The sequence below is a fragment of the Pogona vitticeps genome, chromosome 4, assembly GCF_051106095.1.
Source record: "Pogona vitticeps strain Pit_001003342236 chromosome 4, PviZW2.1, whole genome shotgun sequence".
NCBI lineage: Eukaryota > Metazoa > Chordata > Lepidosauria > Squamata > Agamidae > Pogona > Pogona vitticeps.
Genome location: NC_135786.1, coordinates 59,651,923 through 59,678,265, shown reverse-complemented (window position 1 = coordinate 59,678,265; position 26,343 = coordinate 59,651,923).

The window sequence follows — 26,343 nt, the reverse complement described above, 5'->3', positions numbered from 1 at the left end:
TGCTTAGTGAAAGAATTTTCTATTTTAGTTAATTGCTATGTTCCTTCTGAACATGTAAGTTTATGTTTACGTGGGTGTATATTTGTCTGTTTGTAACATACCGTTCTTTTTCTTAGTTACATATCTAAAATGAGAAAAGTTTGGTTTAAGCAAACTAAAAAGATTTTTACTGAGATACAACAGGTAATTAATATGAAATGGAAAGTACCATATTTTTCCATTTATAAGATGACCCCGTGTACAACACGCCCCCCCCCCCCAATTTTGATCCTTTTGAGCCAGAGTGTCCAAATCAGCGGGCACCCTCCGGGCCGATGCGTCCTCTGGAGGGTAGCCAGGGGACGCCTTTTTCCCCCATCCCCAAATATAGGCAGGGCCTTCGCCTGGGCTTCCTGTACTGTGCTGCACTGCACTCCATCCCACTCGCTTGCTCTCCTGTGGCACCAGAGCCGCAGTCAATGGTCAGCAGCAATTTTGCGAACTCCTCCTTCGTCTCCGCCTCCTTTTGCTGCTGTCATTGCCTCAACACCACCTCCAGCGCCACTCGCAGGCTCCCTTCGGGCAGGGGACAAGGTGGCTGTGTGAGCTCTAGCTGAGCCCCAGCAATGAGCGGCACCGCACCCTGCACTGGACTGGCATGGGCAGCAACATCAGCATGGCTGGCTCACTAGCTTGCTCTCCTGCAACATTGGTGATACAGTCAATGGGCAGCAGCGATTTCGCGCCAAGGGGCGGCCAGGAGCAGCTTCTCCTTTGCCTCCTCCTGCTGCTGTCACTGCCTAATTACTGCCTCCAGGGCTCCCTTTGGGCGGGGAACAAGGCATCAGGGTGTGCTTGAGCTGAGCCCCAGCAGTGAGCAGTGCTGCGCTCTGCACCGAGCTGGCCTGGGCTGCAGCAGCAGCATGGCTCGTGTGCCCACAGAGAGGGCTCTGCATGCCAGCTGTGGCATGTAGGTTCATCTTACTTCTGTGTATAAGACAAATCTCAATTTTTACTCTAACTATTTTAGGAAAAATATGGTAGTTTCTACGATATGAATTATAAAGATGAAAAACAATAGTAAAATATAAAAAAATTCTTTCTGTAATTCAATATCAAATTAACTTCTTTACAGACTCCCTAACCTTCTAACCTACATACTCCAGGCTCTAGACAGATTTTTCCTAACAAACTCTAGCACAGACTATTTCTCCTGACTGACTGACTCTAAACCAAACTTTATTCTCTCTCAAATTCTGAGCTCAGAACTACTTTTGCTCCAAAAATCTCTGACTCACAGACCAGACATCTCCCTACAAAATTTCTATTACACCTACCAATTAGCATTCAATCATTCAACTGCTGATCATACTAGCACTCTGACCTATAGATTAATTATAGAGGCATTCAAAACTGTTCACATATAAACCTGGTAGAGTTCATACAGTATAATTATAGATATATGTATACATAGACATTTCCAAAAGGGCAGAATTGCCAAACTTTCCTTGTGCCTGAAATAGACTAATATGGCTATCTCTTTGAAAGATTAGTTCAAGAGACTTGTGTGACTCAGAAATATGGAATTTGGATATAGGATCAAAGGATGCCATTGATAGAGTTAAAACATTCTTGCTACATAACCTGAATGTTAACAAAAGGTGTATGCAGTCTGAAGTTATGAACCTGCTCTGGATCCACTCTTTTATTAGGGCAAACATGAGAGCACTGAATACTAGAGCAACCAGTTTTCATAAGATAGTTTTGGAGAATGTTGATTGGCTGGCTATGTAACAGCCACAAAACCTTCACTACTTATATCTAGGCATTAAGGGTGCAGAATAAACATTTGCAGATGAACAAAGTATGCCTAAAGAATACAGCAGCTAGAAGCAACTCAAAGCATGGGGCTTGGGGAATGAAGGTGGAAGGGAACAAAATTTGCCCTGCAGCAGGAAAAGCAAAACATGCCTCAGTAGTTATCTCTCTACATAGCCTCCACAGAATCAAATAGCTGAAATACTCTGTAGCTCCATACAAGTGAGAATGACAGGACAAATAATAGTTATGCATACAGCTAAACTTGTTCACATCACTGCTATGCCATCCCCAAGAACTATCATGTATACCTAAAGGAACAAAGCCAGCAATGTGCTCCCTTGAGGCCCTCCCAGGGATTCATTACTATTTTTTGTTTTGCAATTTAGTTTTGTTAGAAAAGTCAGTGAGGACCAAAAATGAAGAAAAAAATCTTTTTAGAATGGTAATAATTTAGCTTTTTACCCTAAGCAGAGTTAACACCAGCCTCCAAAAGCTGCAGAGAATAGGGAGACCGAGCAGAGAGACTGAGCAGGAAATAGGACATATATACACACAGGGAGACCCTTTCAAGCCTCCCTCTTCCCACTTTCCTAAAACAGAACACTGTCCCTTAGAGTTTGGGGAAGGCAGATCTGGTTTTCTGGACATCTATATGAATGCTGGAAATCATGCAGGCATTATCAACCATGGCACAGAAATATTTATTAAAAATTGTAGATCACTTCCTTCAGGCGTCAGTGACTCATAAGGGTACCCTACTGAAGTCATCGCCAGATATTTATCTCATCTCTGCGTAGAGAGAGCAGGATGAAAACACAGCCAGAAACTGTATCAACCTCTCCCTGCAGATTCACTACCAGATTTCCTGCATCCACTTCCACTGCGTGTGCAGCTTCTGTTCCGCCAAAGAGGTTTCGGGGTCTGCCAAGAGAGCACCTTTCATTGGCAATAAATAAAACAAATAAACCTGCCAAGGGAAGCAGAGCTTGACTCTGTCTACATTATGGATTTGTGGCTAGCTTTTATTTCCCAGCAATCTGTGCTGTTTGCTAAACAAGCTGCAATTTTCACAAGCTGCAGTCTTGATTTTATCATTAGTTAGGTCTGTGTTTTACCTTTGGAGATATAAGTTGAGCTAGGGCTAGAAAGAAGAGGGGGGGGAGGACTAAGAGCAGAGAAGAATCCTGTATTATTCAAAAAATTATCTGCTATATTTTAATGTCAGCTTTTGTGGATCAAGTCCACTTTCTCATACCCCTTTCTCCCATTTCATTGAGAAATTTGTAGAATGGGATCTGAGGAGGTAGACTCAGTTTAGGAAAGCTGTCATTAAAATATAGTCTTTAAGGAGCCACAACATTTTTGTGTTTCTTCTGTTGTTGTTGATATGGAAGAGGGAGTTTCAGTTTCTACAACTTTTGCCATCTGTGTGATTGATGCATATGCTGAAATTTCTGCTGTCAGTTCACTATCAAAGCATATGGACACTGGGTCCTCCTTTCTGTCTGGTTCGCCAGCACTCAAATTTGGAATATCTGGAATGGTAAAAAGAAAAGAGATCCTCTAAGAAAAGAGATCCTCTGCATACAAAGTACTTTCATTCTGCACCAAGTAACTGCACAGGGAACCTTTGTGCATTGCAGATTGTGGGGACAACTTTCAGGTCAGAAAACATGAGTTCAAGAAAGAGAGATAGAGTACTTGGTACCCTGCAGCAAATTTAGACTACAGGGTTGCCTACCATTTATGACCTGTCACTTGTGCCCTGCTGCAAAGGAAAGAACCTTTGTATTCTTTCTGGTAACGGATTTTCTAACGCTTAGTGTCTTCTGCTCAACTCGGGGCAATTACTCTTTGTCCTGACACTGCCTAAGCCTGTGAATTAATTCCCTTCTGTCATTTATACAGTTACCTTGAAGGTATTTATAGACAGGGAGGCTGCTCCCCCCCCCCACTGTTCCCTTAGCTAAATTATAAAACTAGATCCTTCAAGCTTTTCTTTACATATCTTCTAGTTCATTCTCTGAATGTCTCCTCCCCCTGCCCCGATCATTGCTTTTTTGGTATTTTCAGCATCTTTCAGAATAAGAGCTTCATTTAAGCATTCTAAATTAGGTCACTTGGAGAGATACACACAACATCCCATTGCATTCCTTGAAAATGTAAAGAAGAATGGACTCTGGATGTCTGCCCTATTGCATTATGCTGCAGAATTGCACACTGGCTGGCTATTGTTTATTTGCTTCGGCCTTTTGAGCAGGATCAGTGCTGGTAGAACAGAGCATCCAGTTTAAGTTTCTTTGCTGGCTCTCCCTCCACCTCATTATGTATATACTGTACTTGAAACTACTTTTTCTGATCTTTGTGAGCTCAAATAATGAATATCCATTTCTGGATTAATCTGATTAATGATTAATCACCAGCTACTGGGTACACAGGCTAATCTCCTGAGTTGCTTGACTCATGGTGCTGATGTGGGAGTGTGTACATCCCAAATTCAAATTTGTTTCAAGATTCAGCTGTAATATAAATCACTTATATTGGCTGCCTTTTGATAGCAGCAGAAAGTAGCAAAGAAGGGGATTTAAAAAAAAATATATAGAAGGTGTCAGATTTTCCTTAAGTTAAGATGATGGGAGTAGTAGTTTGATACATAGGAAAGGTGCCAAGTTGAGGAAGGCTATGCTACTCCCCATTCAAGTGTCAATAGCATCTGATTTCCTGAAAAAGAAAGAAAGGTGTGTTTAAATCTCTCAATGAAATGGGAGAAATCGGTATCCCAGAATTTGTTCCTTGGGCCAGTTGTTATATTTTCCTCATCACTTGTAGCTCCCAGCAAGTTTCAGGTGAAGTAAGATAGGAAGCAGGACTAGTAAACTAATGGCAGGTAATAGCTTAGTTCTTCTCCCCCTTGTCAAGATATTTAAAAGTCTCTGGTACTTGAGAGAACAGGTGGCATCCCAGACTGGGACTGAAAGAAATGTAGCTGCAAGGTGAACAGCTTACCAAAGATGTTCTTTCCGCATCTGCTTTCTTCTGAAAATAGGTGCAATATGTGTTCTAGAGGTGAGAGGGGCAGCTCTGCAGTTCTACAGTGATGATAGTAATAATGATGATTTGTGTACTTGTATGTTTTCCTCTGAATGCGTGCAGAGGCAATCATAGTAGTGGATGACCCCTACTACATCACTCCTTGTCGGTGCGCAAGTACACACTTGTCCGTACACAGTGATTTCTGCTTCCTATTGCATCAGAATAGCTGAGAGGAAGGGTCCAGAGACATTCTGCTTTCTAGGTAGAACAAAAAATTATAAAAATTTTAATTGCCCTCACCACTTGGTCTCCTGATACCTTAAATAGAATGCTTTCCTTGTCTGGGGAACTTTGCCATTAATGGTTTGGCTTCTGTTTCACATTGTTGAATTGTCAGTACAATTAAAGGTGAGATCACATGGAGAAGTAGATCATGATTCGGATCGCTTGTGGAGAAGTCCAGTGCAATCTGTGACGCATGAGGAAATGCGCTGCAGCCTGATCCCATGCCCAAGCTAAAACTTTCTGGTCCAGATGTAGGGCTTCTACTTGGGGGGGGGGCAGGCTGGAGTGATTCCCCAGCAGATGGAAAAGTCGCTTTAAGGGAATTCACGCCTGCAAAGCAACGCTTTCTGGCGCAATTAGGCATGCATCTTTGCAGCCATTTGATCACATCCTAAGACAATCTAAGATGATAGAGCTCTTGGTCCCTACTCTGTTATCCTACTCTACAGATGAAGTTGTCCTCAGAAAACTCACTTGAACGAGCCGCTGTTCAGTCGGCTGTCTAATAGCTGATTTTCTCTCAGTATGGACAATAACAATACAGTCTGAGAGAGCAAACAGTAACCTGTTCAACTTCTGCCTGCAATGGTCTTGCCAAAAGTGGCCTTGCCAGTAAAATATCTTGCAGCTATTCACAGCATGGTTGATTATTATTAGAATGACAAAGGTCATATTGTAGCTTTCTTTTTCAAAACTCATACTGCAATTATTTCTAAAGCACTAGCAGATTGCAGTGCCACTGTAAACATACTGGCCACAGTCCAGCAGAATTAGACATAACAGTGAATTGGATGGTAGCCACAGGGATTAGAACAGGCCCTGCCCAAATGGGTTTCACAATTTTAATGAGACAATGTTGGGAATAGGCACAAGGGTATGTGGGTGGGTGGATTAATGACATAAAATATTTTATTATGGGAACTTCATGTTTTTGGAACAAGTTTTTCAGAACTAACAAATGGTTTTAATACTTCCTGTTACAAACTTCAGTGAAGGACAATTGGTGATGGTGGCAGTTTCAATCCTTTACAACAAATCCATAGAAAATGCAGGAAGATTTCAGACTACTGAAGATTTCAGACTAACAGGAAATGTATCTGCAATATACTTATGTCTTCACTGGCCGCCAGTCTGTTTTAAGGCCTAATTCAAAGTGCTGATTATGACTTGGGTCTCGGCTATCTGAAGGACTGCATCTCCCCACATGAGCCTCACTGGCTGTTAAGACCTTTGGGGAGGGCCTTCTCTCAGTCCCGCTGCTCTCTCATGTTTGGTTGGGTTCACAAGTGAAAGCTTTTTCTGTGACTGCTCGCAGGTTGTGGAATATCCTCCCCTGGGAGGCTTGATTGGCCCTCCCCTTTTGACTTTTAAGTGACAGATCAAGACCATAATTTTTAGGCAGATTTTTAACAGCTAACTGAGCAGTTAAGAGTTTTACTTTTGGGATTGTTGTTGTTATGTGCCATCAAGTTGACCCTATGAAAGAGCGATCTCCAAAATGTCCTGTCCTCAACTGCCCTGCAAACTGTAAATCTGTGGCTTCCTTTAGGGAGCCAATCCATCTCATATTTGGCTTTCTCTTCTCTGTCTGCCGTCAACCTTTCATAGCATTATATTTTTTTTCCCAGCGTGCTGCATATTATTTTACCTGTGTTTGAATCTGTTTTTAAGGTGCGTTTTTTAACCATTTTAACTAATTATTTGAATTCTAATATATATGTTTAATTGTTTTTTTATGTAATTATTCATTCTATTTTTACTTGGATTACTTTTTAATAATTTGTGTGCCATCTTTGGTCCTGTAACTGGAAAAAGTTGACATAGAAAGAAAATTAAAGAAAGAAAGGGTTAAGAAAGTTAATAATAAATAATAATAAATATTAATAATAATAAATATTGGAACATATTATGTGCACATATTATGCCATTATACTACTACATGGCTTTCCCCCTCCTTGGAACAATGTCTGTGGACATTGTGGCTTAATAAGTTGGCCAACTAGCCTACAGTTTTCCAGCTTTCCCTCCCCAATCTTTTTAAGAAGAGAAGGAGACAATTTCCATCTCTCATGGGGAAGCTGGAAGTCAAGGATCAAGATTCAAAGTTCCTTTTCAAACTCTCAGGCCGGCTGCCCCAGGGTCTCTACCTTGACAAGGGTTTGGTTTGATTTTGACAGTAGTTCTTTTATCATCTTTCTCCTCACCCCACTGCTTTTGGCCTCTCCAGCTGCTGCCTAATAAATTTTTGGCTCCTGGTGCTCATTCCTCTGTTGTTTTTGTTATCAGTAGCAATGAGCAACAATGGTTTACTAAACTCAATTTCATGTTGGCACCCTGGCAAGCTCTATTCCACTCCCCCTTACATGTTCTTGTCCTTTCCTCTGTCATCTCTCCTTCTGTTGCATTCACTGAAATGTTATCCTGATATACAAATAAACTGCAAACTAACGAGAGCTCAGAAGAGCAGATGAATAGTGGAGAAGAAGCCCAAGACATGAATACTTCGAGCTTATGACTGTGTATCAGGCTTCCAGAATCAGATTGTCACCTGCTGATCCCTGGTTTGTCCTTTGCTGCATTGTTCTTGACACATTAATGAATGGGTCGCACCCTCTTTGTGTCTCCGATCTCTTTTAATTTCCTGCATCTCTCCTTACTTGAGTAAATGCATGTTGCTTTTCTCCTTCTCCTTGGTCTCTCTTCATTGTCTGCCCCACTAATTGAACAGGTCAGAGATTAGCACTGTCAGGCAAATGGCATCCCCTGACAGGTCTCTTGCCCTACTACAGCAGGGGTCAGATGCTGCGTCCCTCCCCGTCCTCTCCTCTCTTCAGCAATCATATTCACCAGGTATATTAGGTTTAGAATGGGAAAGAAAACAGACTCCTCTAATCAACGGTAAGAGTCCCCTAGCTGGGATATAATGTAAAGGCTCATTAGCTGAAAGGTCAATTTCACTGACTGTAGATGAAATCCTATACATATATACTGTGGAATGTGTTCCATTTAATTCTGTGGGGCCTGCTTTGGAGTAATCATGCATAAGACCAAGTTGTGTGATTGACTTAGGGCACAACCAGCTGAGGAAAGGTGGAGCAGTCTTGTTTGCACTTAAAAGGTTCTCATCTTAGTGCCATCTATTTTCCCTCCCACTTGAGTGAGCTTTCCATTCACATGGATCCACGTTTTTCCTCCCATAAGAAGGGTCTAAACAGGTATATTTGGATTGCTCCAGGTTGCTCCCTTTTGATTAATTACACTCCCTTTTCCACCCCTTTTCCCTGCCTTTTCCTGCAGCTGCCATTCAGCAGGCTGTGGCGATTTTCCTTCTTTTTGTTGTTAAATAAAGTAAGAGACATAGCACAACAGCAGTTTATCTACCTAGTATGGTACACGTTATGCCACCAATTATCTTGTTTAACTAGAATAGTACTGCATCAATAGGAATATATATAAAAATGTAAACAGAAAAATAGATGAAAACAAAGGAGGGGAGTTCTCTGTTGTCCCTTTCAATGCCACAACCTACCAAATATATCACAGGGTTGCCACCTCAGGTAATATCTCCCCCAGTTCTATTTGGGCTACAGAACAGAAAAATTTGCAGCACTCCAAATTGCAACAAAAACTGTAGCCCTGCTATGCCAAAAAGCAAAAGTCAGCTCTAAAAGGGGGTGGAATGGATCACTCTACATCAAAGCATGTGTGGCTGCTATACAGTGATTTGAACTAAACAGCACCCAAAGCAATCCAAAATCACAAGTTATAGGTCTGTCTAGATGTGCCTTTAGGCTTGAGCATCCATCTGAGTAAGGGTTAGGTGAAATTTAAGGACTGTGTACTGCATTGCGAGTGTTAATCTTAAAAAAGTTTAATATTGTGTTGATTGTATTAATGCTATTTCTCATAGTGTTTTAAGAAATAAACTATTTTTTCTCACATAACAGATATCAGGCTTTCTCAAAATGATGCTTATACAGATGAAAAAACTTGTATATTAAGGGATGTTCGAAATATGCCTGGAAAAGAATGTAATGCAAATTACTGGGGGCATCAAAATACTTAAACATGAGTTGTCAGTGGGGATATTTTACCTACTTATGCATTGCTAGCACTGATTATGTAGAAAGGGGCAAAAATCAATGTAAGTTGGCAGTTTTACTAGGGGCCAGGTGGTAGCTTAGAAGGAATGTACATGTAAAGGCTACAAAGCTACAAAGGGACGCCTGAACCCTCTCATTAATCGTTTGCTATTGTGCAGCCATGTGGTGGCCCCTGCCTGGGTGGCCAGCCGGCCATGGCTTCCCTCCTCGCAAAGCCAAGACTGTTAAGTGCCGTCCTAAGGCCAACGGGACACTTTGGCAGTGCTGGCTCATTAGTACCTTGTTGGGCTCATTAGCACCTTGTCCCCTCACCTTGCAGAACTAGTGATCCTGCAAACCACTTGCTATAAAGTAATTGCACAAGCAATTGATTGGCAGCAGGTGTAGAGTAATTTGCTGTGATGCAACTGCTAAATTGCTTGGCAATGGGGTGGGAGTGGCAGCTGGCATTGCATGTGACCTATCCCCTCTTTTGAAGCAACTGGGGAACAGAGGAGCATTGAACAAGGAACTTTGCCCAGGGCAGGCAAGAAGTAGGGGAGAAGGATGCTTTTGTTAGCCTTTGCTCCAGATGATTACCTTACAAAGAAAGTAAAATGGCAATCAGTCTGATTGCTCTTCTTTTTATTAACTCTACAAAAACAGGAAACAAAGGAACAATCTGGGCTGCTGAGACTTCTTGTTGCAAAAACTTAACCATCTCCTGCATCCCCAAATATAAGCAAAACATGGAGATGTCTGCCACATTATAGTTTCAGTTATAATACAAAGGATTTTCCCCACAGCACCAACTGCTTCTGGTCAGAGACGCCAAAGTTGAAACTTTGGTCCTTGAATTCTCAGAGGTACCTTGTTTGGTCCAAAAGGCTCAATTGTTGTTGTTGTTTAGTTGTTAAGTCGTGTCCGACTCTTCGTGACTGCATGGAGCAGAACACGCCAGGCCCTCTTGTCTTCCAATGCCTCCCGGAGTTCGGTCAAATTTATGTTGGTAGCTTTGATGGCACTGTCCAACCATCTCATCCTCTGTTGTCCCCTTCTCCTCTTGCCCTCACACCTTCTCTACGTCAGGGTTTTTTCCAGGGAGTCTTCTCTTCTCATGAGATGGCCAAAGTATTGGAGTCTCAGCTTCAGGATTTGTCCTTCCAGTGAGCACTCAGGGTTGATTTCCTTCAAAATGTTTGTTCTCCTTGCAGTCCAGGGGACTCTCAATTCTCCTCCAGTACCACAATTCAAAAGCATCAATTCTTTGGTGGTCAGCCTTCTTTATGGTCCGACTCTCACTTCCATACATCGCTACTGGAAAAACCATAGCTTTGACTATGCCGACCTTTGTTGGCAAGGTGATGTCTCTGCTTTTTAAGATGCTGTCTAGGTTTGACATCGCTTTCCTCCCAAGAAGCAGTCGTCTTTTAATTTTGTGGCTGCTGTCACCACCTGCAGTGATCATGGAGCCCAAGAAAGTAAAATCTGTCACTACCTCCATATCTTCCCTTTCTATTTGCCAGGAGGTGATGGGGCTAGTGGCTATTATCTCAGGGTTTTTTTATCTTGAGCTTCAGACTATTTTTATGCCATCCTCTTTCATCCTCATTAAGAGGTTCTTTAATTCCTCCTCACTTTCTGCCATCATAGTGGTATCATCTGCATATCTGAGGTTGTTGATATTTCTTCTGGCAATCTTAATTGCACCTTGAGATTCATCCAGTCCTGCCTTTCGCATGATGTATTCTGAATATAAGTTAAATAAGCAGGGAGACAATATACAACCTTGTCATACTCCTTTCCCAATTTTGAATCAATCAGTTGTTTCATATCCACTTCTAACTGTTGCTTCCTATCCCACATATAGATTTCTCAGGAGATAGATAAGGTGGTCAGGCACTCCCATTTCTTTAAGAACTTGCTACAGTTTGCTGTGGTCCACACCGTCAAAGGCTTTTGCGTAGTCAGTGAAGCATAAGTAGATGTTTTTCTGGAACTCTCTGGCTTTCTCCATAATCGAGCACATGTTAGCAATTTGGTCTCTAGTTCCTCTGCCCCTTCAAAATCCAGCTTATATTTCTGGAAGTTCTCGGTTCACATACTGCTGAAGCTTAAATTGTTGGATTTTCAGCACAATCTTGCTAGTGTGTGAAATGAGTGCGATTATACAGTACCTGGAGCATTCTTTGGCACTGTCCTTCTTTGGGATTGGGATGTAGACTGATCATTTCCAATCCTCTGGCCACTGCTGAGTTTTCCAAACTTGCTGTCATATTGAGTGTAGCACCTTAACAGAGTCATCTTTTAAGATTTAAAATAATTCAGCTGGAATGCCACCACCTCCACTGGCCTTGTTAGCCATGGTTTCTAAGGCCCACTTGACTTCACTCTCCAGGATGTCTGGCTTAAGTCAGCAACCACATTATCTGGGTTGTCCGGGACATCCAGATGTTTCTGGTATAATTCCTCTGTGTATTCTTGCCACTTCTTCTTGATGTCTTCTGCTTCTGTGAGGTCCCTACCATTTTTGTCTTTTATCATGTCCATCTTTGCACAAAATGTTCCTTTAATATTTCCAGTTTTCTTGAACAGATCTTTGGTTTTTCCCTTTCTATTATTTTCCTCTATTTCCTTGCACTGTTCATTTAAGAAGGCCCTCTTGTCTCTCCTTGCTATTCTTTGGAAGTCTGCATTCAATCTTCTGTAACTTTCCCTATCTCCCTTGCATTTTGTTTCTCTTCTCTGCTATTTCTAAGGCCTTGTTGACAGCCACTTTGCTTTCTTGCGTTTCCTTTTCTTTGGGATAGGTTTTGTTGCTGCCTCCTGTACAATGTTACGAGCCTCCATCCATAGTTCTTTGGGCACTCTGTCCACCAAATCTAGTTCCTTAAATCTGTTCTTCACTTCCACTGTGTATTCATAAAGGATTTGCTTAGATTATACCTGACTAGCCCAGTCGTTTTTCCTACTTTCTTCAGTTTAAGCTTGAGTTTTGCTATAAGAAGCTGATGATCAGAACCATAATCAGCTCCAGGTCTTGTTTTTGCTGACTGTCTAGAGCTTCTCCACCTTTGGCTACAGAAAATATAATCAATCTGATTTTGGTACTGCCCATCTGGTGATGTCCATGTGTAGAGTCGCTTCTTGTGTTGTTGGAAAAGAGTGTGATGACCAGTTTGTTCTCTTGACAAAACTCTATTAGCCTTTGCCCTGTTTCGTTTTGAACTCCAAGGCCAAACTTACCTGTTGTTCCTTTTATCTCTTGACTCCCTACTTAAGCATTCCAATCCCCTATAATGACAAGAACATCTTTCTTTGGTGTCAGTTCTAGAAAGTGTTGTAAGTCTTCATAGAATTGGTCGGTTTCGGCCTCTTCGGCATTGGTGGTTGGTGCATAAACTTGGTCTGCCTTGGATTCGTATTGAAATCATTCTATCATTTTTGAGATTGTATCCCCGTACAGCTTTTCCCACTCTTTTGTTGACTATGAGGGCTACTCCATTTTTTCTATGGGATTCTTGCCCACAGTAGTCAATATGATAATGGTTTGAATTGAATTCGCCAGTTCCCGTCAATTTTAGTTCACTGACGCCCAGGATGTCAATGTTTATTCTTGCCATATCCTGTTTTTCCACATCCAGCTTACCAAGGTTCATTGATCTTACATTCCAGGTTCCTATGCAGTATTTTTCTTTGCAGCATCAGACTTTCCTTTCACTTCCAGGCGCGTCCGCAACTAAACGTCCTTTTGGCTTTGGCCCAACCACTTCATTAGCTCTTGAGCTACTTGTACTTGTCCTCCGCTCTTCCTTGGTAGCATGTTGGACGACTTCCGACCTGAGGGGTTCATCTTCCAATGTCATCTCTTTTAGCTTTTTGTTTCTCTTCATGGAGTTTTCTTGGCAAAGATACTGGAGTGGCTTGCCAGTTCCTGCTCTAGGTGGATCGCATTTAGTCAGAACTCTCCACTATGATGTGACCGTTTTGTGTGTCCCTGCACGGCATAGCCCATAGCTTCTCTGAATTACTCTAGCCCCTTCGCCACGACAAGGCAGCAATCCATGAAGGGACAAAGGCCTCAATTACCTTGATCCAAAAAAGATACACTCAGACCACGATTCTATGCACTGGGATTACTTTTGAACAGAGAGTACAGTTTTATGCTATTAAGCCTTTTAGAGAAACATTAGTCCAAAATGTGTGGTTCCCTGAGAAATTAAAACACTGTAGGGCTTCTCACTTATTTTACAACCAGCCTTGTGTTTAATATCTCACCAAGTCAATAATGATCTTGAATGGGGAACTTTAACAAAACTGCTACTCTTTGGGATGCAAAAAGGGTGTAGGAAGAGATAACTACGTCCTTACTAGGATCCACTTGCTATCAACTGCGATTGGATCCCATTCTCAAAGTAGAACTATGAGTCATTTTCACGAGAGTAGATTAAGGGTAAGCAACTAGAGGTGTTGAGCCAGATCTGGCCTAGAAAAGTAATAATTATTTTCTCTTATAGAGCCTTGTGGTGCAGTAGTTAAACTGCTGTACTGCAGCTAAAGCTGTGCTCACGACTCGGGGTTCAATCTCAGGTAGCCGGCTCAAGTTTAACTCAGCCATCTATCCTTCCTAGGTCAGTAAAATGAGTACCCAGCTCACTGGGGGTGGGGGGCAATGTGTAGCCTGCATAAGTAACTTGTAAGTAACAAAAGAGAGTGCTTGAAGTGCTATGGGTGGTATATAAACAGCACGCTTTGCTTTTGCTTTGTTTACCAATAAAGAGGTAAACAAAAGGGGGCACTGGACATGAGGTAGATATATTCAGGGACCAGAAAGCATATGTACCTGCTCTCTCTTTCTCCTGAAACAACAACAACAACAACAACAATCATCATCATCATCATCATCATCATCATCATCATCATCATCATCATCATCGGGGAATTAGCATCAAAAGAGGAATATTTCAGGAGATTCTTTGTCACCGCTGCTGTTTAACATCTCACTAATCTCCATGTCAATAATTTTAAATAAAACTGGATTGGCTACCCTATTTCAGAACAAGCAGGAAAAAAATCAATCATCTCTTATATATGGATGACCTAAAACTATATGCAAAAAATTCCACTGAGATAGAATCACTTCTAAACACAGTGCAAATGTTTAGTGAAGATATCCAAATGAAATTTGGAATTGACAAATGTGCAGCTCTGTCTATACACTGTGGCAAGATCCAAAAACCAGATGGATTAGAGTTTAAAAACATCAGAGTGGTAATGTTAGTGCACTGGTCATTATGCAAAAAATATAACTTGCCAAACTCCAAAACCCCGTGGGAACATCAGGTAGAGAAGGCATCAGAAAATGAGGAAGTCAAGATCTTGTGGGATTTCCAGATTCAAATGGATAGACACCTTGAAGACCAGACATAGTAGTAAAAGAACGAAGAAATGTCTGGATTATTGATATCTGGACTTGAAGATAAAGAACTGGAAAAACTAATAAAGTACAGAGACCTGGCAATTGAAACATTTCACTTGTGGATGAAGCACACTTCAGTGGTCCCTGCAGTCATCGGGGCTTTAGGAACAATATCAGGAAATTTCACACAGTACTATAAGCAGTTGCAGATCTCAGAAATGACATCATCTCAGCTACAAAAAACAGCAATATTAAGAACAGCATATGTACTATGTCGCTATTTAACAGATACTTAGTTTTTTGGATAAAACTTATATCTGCTATATATTACCAGTCAATGTTTTTATCAACTGTGCATAGTGTTTTTGAATAATAATGATGATAACAACAATGACAATGACAATGACAACAACGTCCTTATTGAGGCAGAGGGGCTTGAGTGCTTCAGTGATAATCAGAGCTATGCTGGTGGTAGTGCCACTACCGGAAGGGTCTCCCAAGCCAGACAGGTCTCAACTGAGAAGCAAGATCATCCATGTCCACCAACCATCAATTATGATGAGAGGAAATAAACAGAAATCCATATTGGATCAGTTGCCTGGATCAACGAGGACCACACCAGATGTTATAGCTCCTGGACATCTGATGACAAATGGACTACAGGGCTCAGTAAACCCTGTTGGGGAACCAGGACAAGCTTCTGCAAAGCTAATGGAACAACATTAACTCCAAACTTGGGACTCCCACCAAAATTATTAAGATAAATTATGAAATGTTATTACGAGGCAAACCCAACAGCCTGTGGTTTTCAAAAAAAGAACAATAGAAATTTGAAAAAGAAACCCTCAAATAGTGACATAAGGCACCGTGGTTACCTATTTATGTACTTGCATTTGCATGCTTTCGAACTGCTAGGTTGGCAGGAGCTGGGACAAGCGATGGGAGCTCACTCTGTTGCGTGGGTTCGATCTTACGACTGCTGATCTTCTGACCTTGCAGGAACAGGATTCATACGGCACTGATATTTAACAGATACTGAGGCTTGTGATTAAAACTTGTATCTGTTATATAATAACAGAGAATGTTTTAATAATTTTGATTGACTGTGTCTGGTATTTTTTAATAATAATGTGCTATCAAGTCATTTCAGAGTTATAGCGACCCTTTTCAGAGTTATCAAAGCAGGGGGTACTCAGGAGTGGTTTACCATTCCCTTCTTCTGGGGGCAACTCTGGGTCTGTGTAGCTTGCCCAAAGCCACACAGGCTGGGATATACAATCTGGTATATACAATGGAGAACTGAACTCCCAGCCTCTGGCTCTCACTGAGCTATCCAGACAGGGCCTAAAACCAACAGCTTAAATCCAATGTGTCACTTACAGTGGCATGAGGATTTTCAATTCCCAGTCCTGCCCTCTACAACTTTTTCTTTTCCTAACAAAACAGGGTTTTAGGACACATGGCTGTCTGAGGGAAGGAGGGGAATTGTGTCCCACTTAAACTTGTGGAGGCAAAGTGGCTTCTGCTGGCATAAGGAAAATTAGATTCTGGCCAGTATTCCCGCTCATAACCTCCACCAAACACAAAAACAAGCAGCAATTTTGTGCAGGCTATTATTATTTATTGTGGATTATTACAACATTCCTTTAAGTATTAATTTTCGTACTTATTTTCTTGAAGGTAAGAAATTTGGCCTTTAGTTTTGACATCATTTTCATATTAAAAAGACAAGATCACTCAAAGCTGTTCTGTTTATACTGATTACCTTCTCCCTGCCATGCCATTATTAATCAGAAGCTTTTGTGCCACTTTTAGATTAAACACAGTGTGATATGTCACCTGAAGCATAAATTGAGATAACTTGTTCTCTTATTTATTTATTTATTTATTTATTTATTTATTTATTTATTTATTTATTTATTTATTTATTTATTTATTTATTTACTGGTTGACTAGCAGACTCTTTTAAATTTATATGCTACTGTAACTGTGGACTGTTTGAAGCTTACTGAAAATCCAACCAAAACCTGTGGTTTGAAGTCAGCTTACTTTGAACGAGCCATAAGTAAATTTAATTACTTGGTGATCTTAAATGAAATTACAAGTTTGGAGAAACTAATAAAATATGGTAGTGAAAAATGTCGATTTCTTCTTTTATGGCTCTGCCAGAGGAAGAAAAGAGGTAATAAACCTTCAAACTTATTTGTCTAGTGTCTGTTTCCATTTTTTAAAACATTGTATGGCACATTTTTATTTGCAGAATTTGGGCAGCATCAAGCTTTTGATGGGCTTCATTAATTATTTATCTCCTGCTGCCTTGTATCTCTTACTTTTGTGAGGCATATTTCCAAAAAAATACTTGAGCCATTACAGGTGGGATAAAATTGAAGAATATATACATATTAAATATAGAACATCAAGGTCAAAGTATATTACTGAATAACAGTATCTCAGGTGCAATCAGGCAGGGGCAAAGGAGCTCACTTCATTGCACTGGAAAGGGTAGCTTTGATGGGAGTGATCTCCCTTAAATTACCCATCTGTCTGCCAGGGAAGTGTTCCAGTCTGCCCCCCAAAAGTAGAAGCCCTACATCTTGACCCAAAGGTCCAGTTTGGATACAGATTGGGATTGGGCTGGAGTACATTTCCCCATGCATCATGTGATCACCAGGTAAATGCATCAGACTGTTCCACAAACAGTCAAAATCGTGATCTATTTTTCTATGTGATCACACTCAGTTCGTTCTTTCTCGTATCATTCAACTGCCTGAATGTAAAAAGTTCCTATAACCACTCATAAGATTATAACCTCTCCCTTTTCTATATACTTTGGATTGTTTCATTCCTAACAAGAAGCAATATCTTCTTTTTATCTAGAATTTGCCTTCAATTTAGCATTTTCAGATATATACAGTATAATTCTTCAGATCGTTTTCTGGCTATCAAATTCTTTAAAACAAATAGGTGCTAAATTTGCTGGGCAAGAAGCTAGTAGGAAGTTTATTTGAGTGAAACAATGAGGATGGATTTTTCTGTTGAACAGATTCATGTTGCTTTCAGACACCATTTCAGGTCACTGTTCACTGTGCCTTCCTCTGATTCTATTGACTGGTCCTGAGTTGAAGGAGTCATGGTGCTTTCCTTTCTACTGCTTTGCGGACAAATAATAATTGTTTAACTTTACAATACACCACTTGCTGAGCATAATCAGATCTATGGACAAGTTTTCCATGTATAGCTCTATTTAGGCTTTATGAACATGAATGTACTTACTATGCAAAGAAGGTACTACTCTATCTACCACAACCACCCCACCTTCCATTTTGTTGTTCTTGTACATCTGAAGGGCAATGTATCTAGAAAGGGAGAATTTCACTATCCCTTCACATTCTCCATTCAGATCAGTCCTCTGGAAAATCCAGCTCACAACTCAGATGGAAAGTGTCTATGAATAGCAAAACTGTTTTTCTCAAGTGCCATCTCTGTCCATATGCAGTAGGGTGACAGAAGCAATGGCACAGAGAGGTAAGGCTAAAATGCTCACTTCTTTGAGCGGTGAATATACCCACATGCATTATGCCTGAATACCCCTGTTAGTGTGATTCAGGCATTTAGAAAAGAGTTATTCTAAACGTGTGAGTAGGGAGGATGTTCTAGCAGTACCTACTTCCTGCCACTTTTTCCAGGGGACGGCGAACAGTCTGAAGAGGACATTCTGGTATACAGTGGTACCTCAACTTAAGAACTTAACCTGTATTGGGACTGTGTTCTTAAGTCGAAACGTTCTTAAGTAGAAGCACCATTTCCCATAGGAATGCATTGAAAACTATTTAATCTGTATGGGCTGTTTTACGTTCTTAAGTCGAGGCGCTGTTCTTAAATGAGCAGAGCTGATTAATCTGTATCTACCACCAGGAGGTGAACTTAGGTTAAAAAAAAAAGGGCAGGAAAGGGTGGTTTTCTCTTTTTTTGTTCTTAAGTCAAGGCTCCGTTCTCAAGTCGAAGCAACTTTTTTTGAACAGAACTGTTCTTAACTCGAATCGTTCGCATGTAGGGATGTTCTCAAGTTGAGGTACCACTGTATATGTGTTCTAGAACCCTCATATGTGGGGAATTCAATGTGTAGCAGAGGTTTTCCTCTTCAGACAGTACTTCTCCTCCTCCTCCTCCTCCTCACAGCAACCATAACAGGGGTGTGTGCTGGATGAGGCCTCAATTCCTCCTCAGTACGACTAGATGGGTGGGCTATAAATGTAACAAATAAAATAAAAATAAAATACATGTACCGTAGATTAACAATTTTGTGACTTGAACATTTTTGAAACAGTACTACTCATAGCTGTCTTCAACTAAGGTATTTTTCAAAACCTCTTGAAATACATAACATCTAACTTCAAAGAAATTTAAAACCTAATTGAAGTAAGCACAAGATTCTCCTCTCCTCTGAAGAAGTGATGTAAGCCCCAAATATTCCAAATTCCATCTGTCCAAAACTGGGCTTTATGTTATTTCCCCAAGTCTTAGTATGACTGAGGTCTTCTGAATTTGCCTCTAAAAGAGGGAAAATGCAAAAGTCTCATCTATTGTTTGGTTAACATTATGCCACCTGACATCAAGTCTCAGCTATTAGTTTGCTTTGATGGCCTTGCTAGCCATCTGTCTGACTCATTAATTGCTCTGTCATCTACCCTGAGCTATCTGCCCTTAATACCTGCACCAGGAGAAGAAACTCAGCATGGACAGGTTTCTCCTTGACATGAAGATTGTGTGATAGAAGAAGCTGCAGCTGTCCATCTTGCACATGCAAAAAACAAAACAAAAAAACAAAAGTAGCACAGCCCTTACCTGCCATAATCAACTAGTTCCAGGAACTGAGGCAGACGCTCTACTTCATACAGAACAACGAGGCACAGGTACTACACTCTCCTTTTGTAACTTTCAACACATTTTTCTTTATTTTCTGCCTAATTATGCTGTCTGACGTGTTTATTAATGCCAAGTCACGGTCATTCCACTATCCCTGGCAATCATTCTGCTGCTGTGCCCTGCTAGTGGATGTTCCTGGAGTAGGGCAAATGCTCTGGGAAGGTGACATGACTTTCATAACTGCATGGTATGGCAAAGAGAAAGGGAGATTCAAGGCTGGCATCTAGATATTTCTTTTAACCTAATCCTTAAGAGGAAATCCTCTCCCAAATTGTGTCCTGGCCATCTTTCTATATGCAGTTGCTGCTTATTTTATCTTTATCTCAGCAGTGACAAGCCAGGAGAAGTAGATCTCCAGTTTGCCTTTTCTCCCTCCATGGTGATGCAGATTTAGCCCAGAGGCAGAAAACAACCCAACAGTCAACTATTTAGAGAGAGCCACTGAAGGCAATCTTGCCGAGGCTCCCCACAGAAACTAGAGACAGCTCTGTATAACAGGTATAGTTGGAGTGGTTGAAGTATAGGTATGAATGTCACTAGCTGGTGCTGGGCAAGTCTCTGCCTTAATGGTTAGCCTAATGTAAAAGACTATGCACTAGAACAATGCTCTAAAGTTGTTATTTTAAAACGGGATTCATATAAGCTTGTTAGTTCCGCACATCAGCATCCTGTTCCCTGAGATTTCAGGGCCGGGCCTGAGATAGGGTGTGGGAGGTGATTTTATGTCATCACAGGGACAGGACCGTGTGCTGTCCCTGAGGCAGACAAAGCAAGTGTAGAAGAGGGCTGGAACTGCTTCTGGGCGAACTGCTTCTGGAAAGAGGCACAAGGTGCTCGGTTCTCTGTCTTGCTCCAAAGGGCACAATGTGGGTACAAAGGAGCAAAGAAAGAGCACAGGAACAAAGGAGCAAAGAAAGAGCACAGGAACAGGTTTTAAAATACATGGCAAACACATCCACACAAAAGCAAAACCTTCCTCCTCATTCAGTTTCCTTTTGCAACTTTACATCTGACTCTTTCTTCAACCTTCTATTAAAATACCCATTTCCCATGCCAGCAATGCACATGCGTATGCTCTCTACCTCATTAACCAACCTCCTCACGCTTAGGTCTCTGGTGTACCACGGAATTGCACTGCCCTTCCTGCCATCCTCTCCTGCACTTCTGCTTTGACATGAAGTTAAAATTAAAAGCCCCTTTCCCCAATGCCTCAGCATTCTGTGTGTGTGTGTGCGTGTGCGCGTGCGTGTGTGTGTTTCCTGCACCTAAGAATGATGTCTCAGCAGGTGCTGGCTTATCCTTTCATAGCTCTAACCCTGGGGCCTCTCCTGCCCTTAAGTGCCTGCCCTGCCTTTTCTGAGCTTCAGCGCTGCTATAACTTGGAGGTAATTTCCCTACTCTGGTGAGACATACTTTGACACAAGGGAGTGGGGAAAGAGGAGAGAGAGAGACAAGATTACACAAGGAAGGAGGGGAAGCAAGACAGCGTGACATTGTTGCTTGGGTGGGGGAAAGGAAGAAAAGAACCCCTGTCAGAGAAAGGCATCTGTTAACCCCCAGAGGGGCCCAACGAAAGGGACTGTGGGCCTTGTACTGAATACTGATGCCCTAATCTCATTTTGCCTGTTGTAGAACAGGGGGAAGAGGCTGTTGAGAGCCTATTCAAATATTTACTAAAGGCATGTAGTAAAGCCCTCATGAGGGATTGCAGCAAGCAGGAACGCATCTCGCATTAAACTCTGTCTGTCCATGCAAAAATAGGAAGGGGGGGAATAGAGATTCCAGTCTGAGCACCTAGTCACACACAGAGATGTTTTTGACATGCGGTTGCCTTTAAACGTGTCATCCGTCCAAGTGCCTATTCATGTGGTAGAGTCCTCCCTTGCAATCAGTTTAATTGGCTGGGACTTTGTATTTGACAAATGTGTCGGCACTCAAAACACCCAGTTAGTGCTGCTGGTTATTACTCCTTGCCCCAACAAGTCCAGAGTTGGGACCTAAGTGCCATATTTGTGTTAGCTACTAGTACTGCTATGAGTTGAAGAGTAAACTATTCCCTATTATTCTGAGATCAATAGGTTTTGGGTTTTTTTGTTTTTTTTAAAAAAAACACTTTTAACCTGGGGTTGCCAGGTTAGCAACATCCCTTTCTCTGTAATTAAAGGGCAGGCCCTTAGGATGTAATGCATGTGAGGGGCAAGGATTGGGAGGTGGACTAGAACTGCTTCTGGGCTACCTGAGTATGGAAATGAGTTTGAGGGTTGTCCAGGTAAATAGACCCAGAATGTGGTAAAATCTGGCTAAACTGGGAATATGACCATGAAGAGGGGGAAAAAAAGGTCTTGTGCTGCAGGGCAGACAGCAAAAGGCTCTCCACAGCTCAAATGATTTCTGCCATTTGCTTAGCACTCACATCCCATGCAGGCTTATCCACAGTACATCTGCTATGTCAGGAGGTTTTCAGGCCCTACAGTGGCTGTTAAGCCTTATGGAAGTCTCATCATGAAGAGTTTTTCCACAGGACTTGTGCCACTGCTGCTAGGATTTCTGAATCAAGAAAACCTTTGAGTGTACTGTTGAAGCTTCAATTTCAAAAGGACATGTTGGGCACAAGCACATTTATTTATTTATTTATTTATTTAATTTATATGCCGCCCACTCTACCCAAAGGTCTCTGGGCGGCTTACAACAATTAAAATTCAATGGAATAAAATAAAATGATTAAAATACAATTAAAATACAATTAAAATACAATTAAAATTGCCATCATTAAGACCCACAGTTAATGTTATTTCAATTAAAAGCCTTCTGGAACAGGAAGGTTTTGACCTGGCGCCGAAATATCATCAGTGTCGGCGCCAGGCGAATTTCAGTTGGGAGGGCGTTCCATAGTCTGGGGGCAGCTGCCGAGAAGGCCCTTTGTCTACAAGCCATCCCTCTTACCTCCTTGAGGGATGGCTCTTTCAAAAGGGCCCCCTGGCTAGATCTTAACAGCCGGGTAGGCTCATATGGAAGGAGGCGGTCCTTCAAGTATCCAGGGCCCAAGCCGTTTAGGGCTTTATATGTCAAAACAAGCACTTTGAATTGGGCCCGGACAGCAACTGGTAACCAGTGTAAATTATACAGAATCGGCTTGATGTGCTCTCTGGCGGCCCCACCACTCACCAGCCGCGCAGCTCGATTCTGAACCAGTTGCAGTCGCCGGACCGTCTTCAAAGGCAGCCCCACGTAGAGCGCATTGCAATAATCAATACGAGATGTTACCAGTGCATGTGTAACTGTCATGAGACTCCACTCGTCCAGGTAGGGCCGTAGCTGGTATAATTTCCGCAGCTGAAGGAAGGCACCCCTGGCCACCGAGTCCACCTGAGCTTCCAAAGTTAGACTGGGGTCCAGGAGCACCCCCAGGCTGCGGACCCTGTCCCTTAGGGGGAGTGTAACCCCATTCAGGACAGGGAAGTGGCCCTCCAACCTGTCCGGCGAAGCACCCACTAACAGCACTTCCGTCTTGTCTGGATTGAGTTTCAATTTATTAACCCTCATCCAGTCCATTATCAGGTCCAGACACGAGTTCAGCACAGAAACCGCCTCACCTGGATTGGTGGAAAACGAGAGGTAGAGCTGAGTGTCGTCAGCATATTGCTGACTCCTCAGCCCAAACCTCCTGATGACCTCTCCCAGCGGTTTCATGTAGATGTTAAACAGCATGGGGGACAGTATTGAGCCCTGAGGAACCCCATGACATAAATGCCATGGGGCAGAGCAACTGTCCCCCAGCACCACCCTCTGGATACGGTCAGCTAGGAAGGAGCGGAACCACCGTAAAACGGTGCCCCCAACTCCCAACCCAGCCAGCCTATCCAGAAGGACACCATGGTCGATGGTGTCGAAAGCCGCTGAGAGGTCCAGGAGTATCAACAGGGTCACACTCCCCCTGTCTCTCTCCCGGCAAAGGTCATCATACAGGGCGACCAAGGCTGTCTCTGTACCAAAACCCGGCCTGAAACCCGACTGAAATGGATCCAGAAAATCCGTTTCATCCAGCAGCGCCTGGAGTTGCCCGGCCACAACCCGCTCCAACACCTTGCCCAAATAAGGGAGGTTCGCCACTGGTCGGTAGTTGACCACCAGCCTTGGGTCCAGGTTAGGCTTTTTAAGGAGTGGTCGAATTACCGCCTCTTTCAAGGCGGTAGGGACCACTCCCTCTCTCAGAGAGGCGTTCACGGCCTCCTGGACCCAAGTGCGAACCCCCCTGGCAGATCTTCCAATTAGCCAAGATGGGCAAGGGTCGAGCGGCGTGGTGGTAGAACGGACAGATCCAAGCACCCTGTCCACATCCTCGGGTCTCAACAATTGAAACTCATCCATTAAAGTTTGACCTAAGCACGGCACACTGGACACATCTTCCGATTTTGCAGTAACAGTGGAGTCCAGCCCACTGCGAATCTGAGCGATTTTTTCCTCAAAATGAATAGCAAACTCATCACAGCGAGCTGATGAGCAGTCCGGGACCTCCACCGGGTTTCCCGGTTGAAGAAGATCCCGGACCACCCGAAACAGCTCTGCTGGACGACATTCTGAGGAAGCAATGCGGCTGGAGAAATATTGCCGTTTCGCCAGCCGTATTGCCACGAAATAGGCCCGATAATGGGCTCTAAGTCGTGTTCGATCAGATTCCCAGCGGGACTTCCTCCACCTGCGCTCTAGCCGTCTCCCCTCTCGCTTCATCGCCCGCAGTTCAGAAGTATACCAGGGAGCTGTCTGGGCTCGGCGAGCAGGGAGAGGGCGCTTAGGCGCAATCGTGTCAACCGCCCGGGTCATCTCCCTATTCCATAGGGTGACCTGAGCTTCGACAGGAGCGCCAACCATATCAGACGGATACTCCCCCAGAGCATTCAGGAATCCATCTGGATCCATAAGTCTCCGAGGGCGGATCATCTTAATAGATCCCCCACCCTTGCAGAGGGAAGAAGAAGCTAATAGACTAAACTTGACCAGGAAGTGGTCTGACCATGACAATGGGGTCACAACCAGCCCCTCCACATCCAAACCACCATCTTCCAGTCCCGTTGTGAAAACAAGGTCCAAGGTGTGGCCCTTCTCATGTGTCGGGCCGATGACACATTGAGACAGTCCCATGGTTGTCATGGCGGCCATGAAGTCCTGAGCCGCCCCGGTCAAGGCAGCCTCAGCATGGATGTTGAGGTCCCCCAGCACCAGCAGCCTGGGAGTCCTCAACACCAGGTCCGAGACTGCCTCCGTCAGCTCAGGTAGGGAGACTGTTGGTACGCAGCAGGGTGGGCGGTACACCAACAGAATCCCTAATCTGTCTCGTGAGCCCAACATACAATACAGGCCCTCAAGACCTCCTCTCAAAGGGACAGGAAGCCTGGTCAAGGAGATAGAACTCCTATAGACTATAGCAACTCCCCCTCCCCGACCCTCCGAGCGACACTGGTGCTGGACTGAGTACCCAGGAGGACACAGCTGGGAGAGGGGGACACCACCTTCCTCTCCCACCCAGGTCTCAGTAATGCACGCCAGGTCAGCACCCTCATCCAGAATTACATCATGGATGAGGGCAGTTTTATTTTGTACTGACCTGGCGTTCATCAACAGCACCGTGTGGCTCGAGGGTTTGCTGATATGGTCGCCTGATACCATTTGGTTGGAGGTAGGACTAGAAGAGGGGATAGATGTAAGATATCTAACCTCTCTTCTCCTACGCGGGCATGTTCTACCCCCACCGCCATTCCTTCCCCTACCCAGCACCACCTCAATGGCTGCCCCCTCCAACGCCCTCCCCCCTTCCTGTTCCATCAGGTCCACTGTGGGTCTCTATGCAACCTGATGGCAATTAGTAATACTAACAGTTAAAACAAACAAACAAGAACAAACCCACACACCCTTCTAATGCCCCTTCTCCCCTCCCAGCCAGGTGGCTGGTGTTGAGGAAGGGGTGGGTTTGTCCAAAGCAGCAGCACCAGCAGCAGCAGGGTCTCGGTCCTGAAAGGCAGGGGAGCGCAAGCCAGAAATTCTCCCAGACACGTCTCTCACCCGTGCCTGGGGACGGCAGATATTGCAGGCAGCTCCCCCGACGTCAGGAACGCTGGTCTGTGAGGGCCCTGGCACAAGCTTCCGGCTTTTATGGTCTCCCTCCCTCCCAGCCAGGTGGCTGATGTTATGGAAGGGGGTGGGATGGCCTGAAGCAGCAGGAGCAGTAGCAACAGGGTCCCAGTCCTGAAAAAGGTCGGGGAGCGCAAGCCAGAAATTCTCCCAGACACGTCTCTCACCCGTGCCTGGGGACGGCAGATATTGCAGGCAACTCCCCCGACGTCAGGAACGCTGGTCTGTGAGGGCCCTGGCACAAGCTTCCGGCTTTTATGGTCTCCCTCCCTCCCAGCCAGGTGGCTGATGTTATGGAAGGGGGTGGGATGGCCTGAAGCAGCAGTAGCAGTAGCAACAGGGTCCCAGTCCTGAAAAAGGCCGGGGAGCGCAAGCCAGAAATTCTCCCAGACACGTCTCTCACCCGTGCCTGGGGACGGCAGATATTGCAGGCAACTCCCCCGACGTCAGGAACGCTGGTCTATGAGGGCCCTGGCACAAGCTTCCGGCTTTTGTGGTCTCCCTCCCTCCCAGCCAGGTGGCTGATGTTATGGAAGGGGGTGGGATGGCCTGAAGCAGCAGGAGCAGTAGCAACAGGGTCCCAGTCCTGAAAAAGGCCGGGGAGCGCAAGCCAGAAATTCTCCCAGACACGTCTCTCACCCGTGCCTGGGGACGGCAGATATTGCAGGCAGC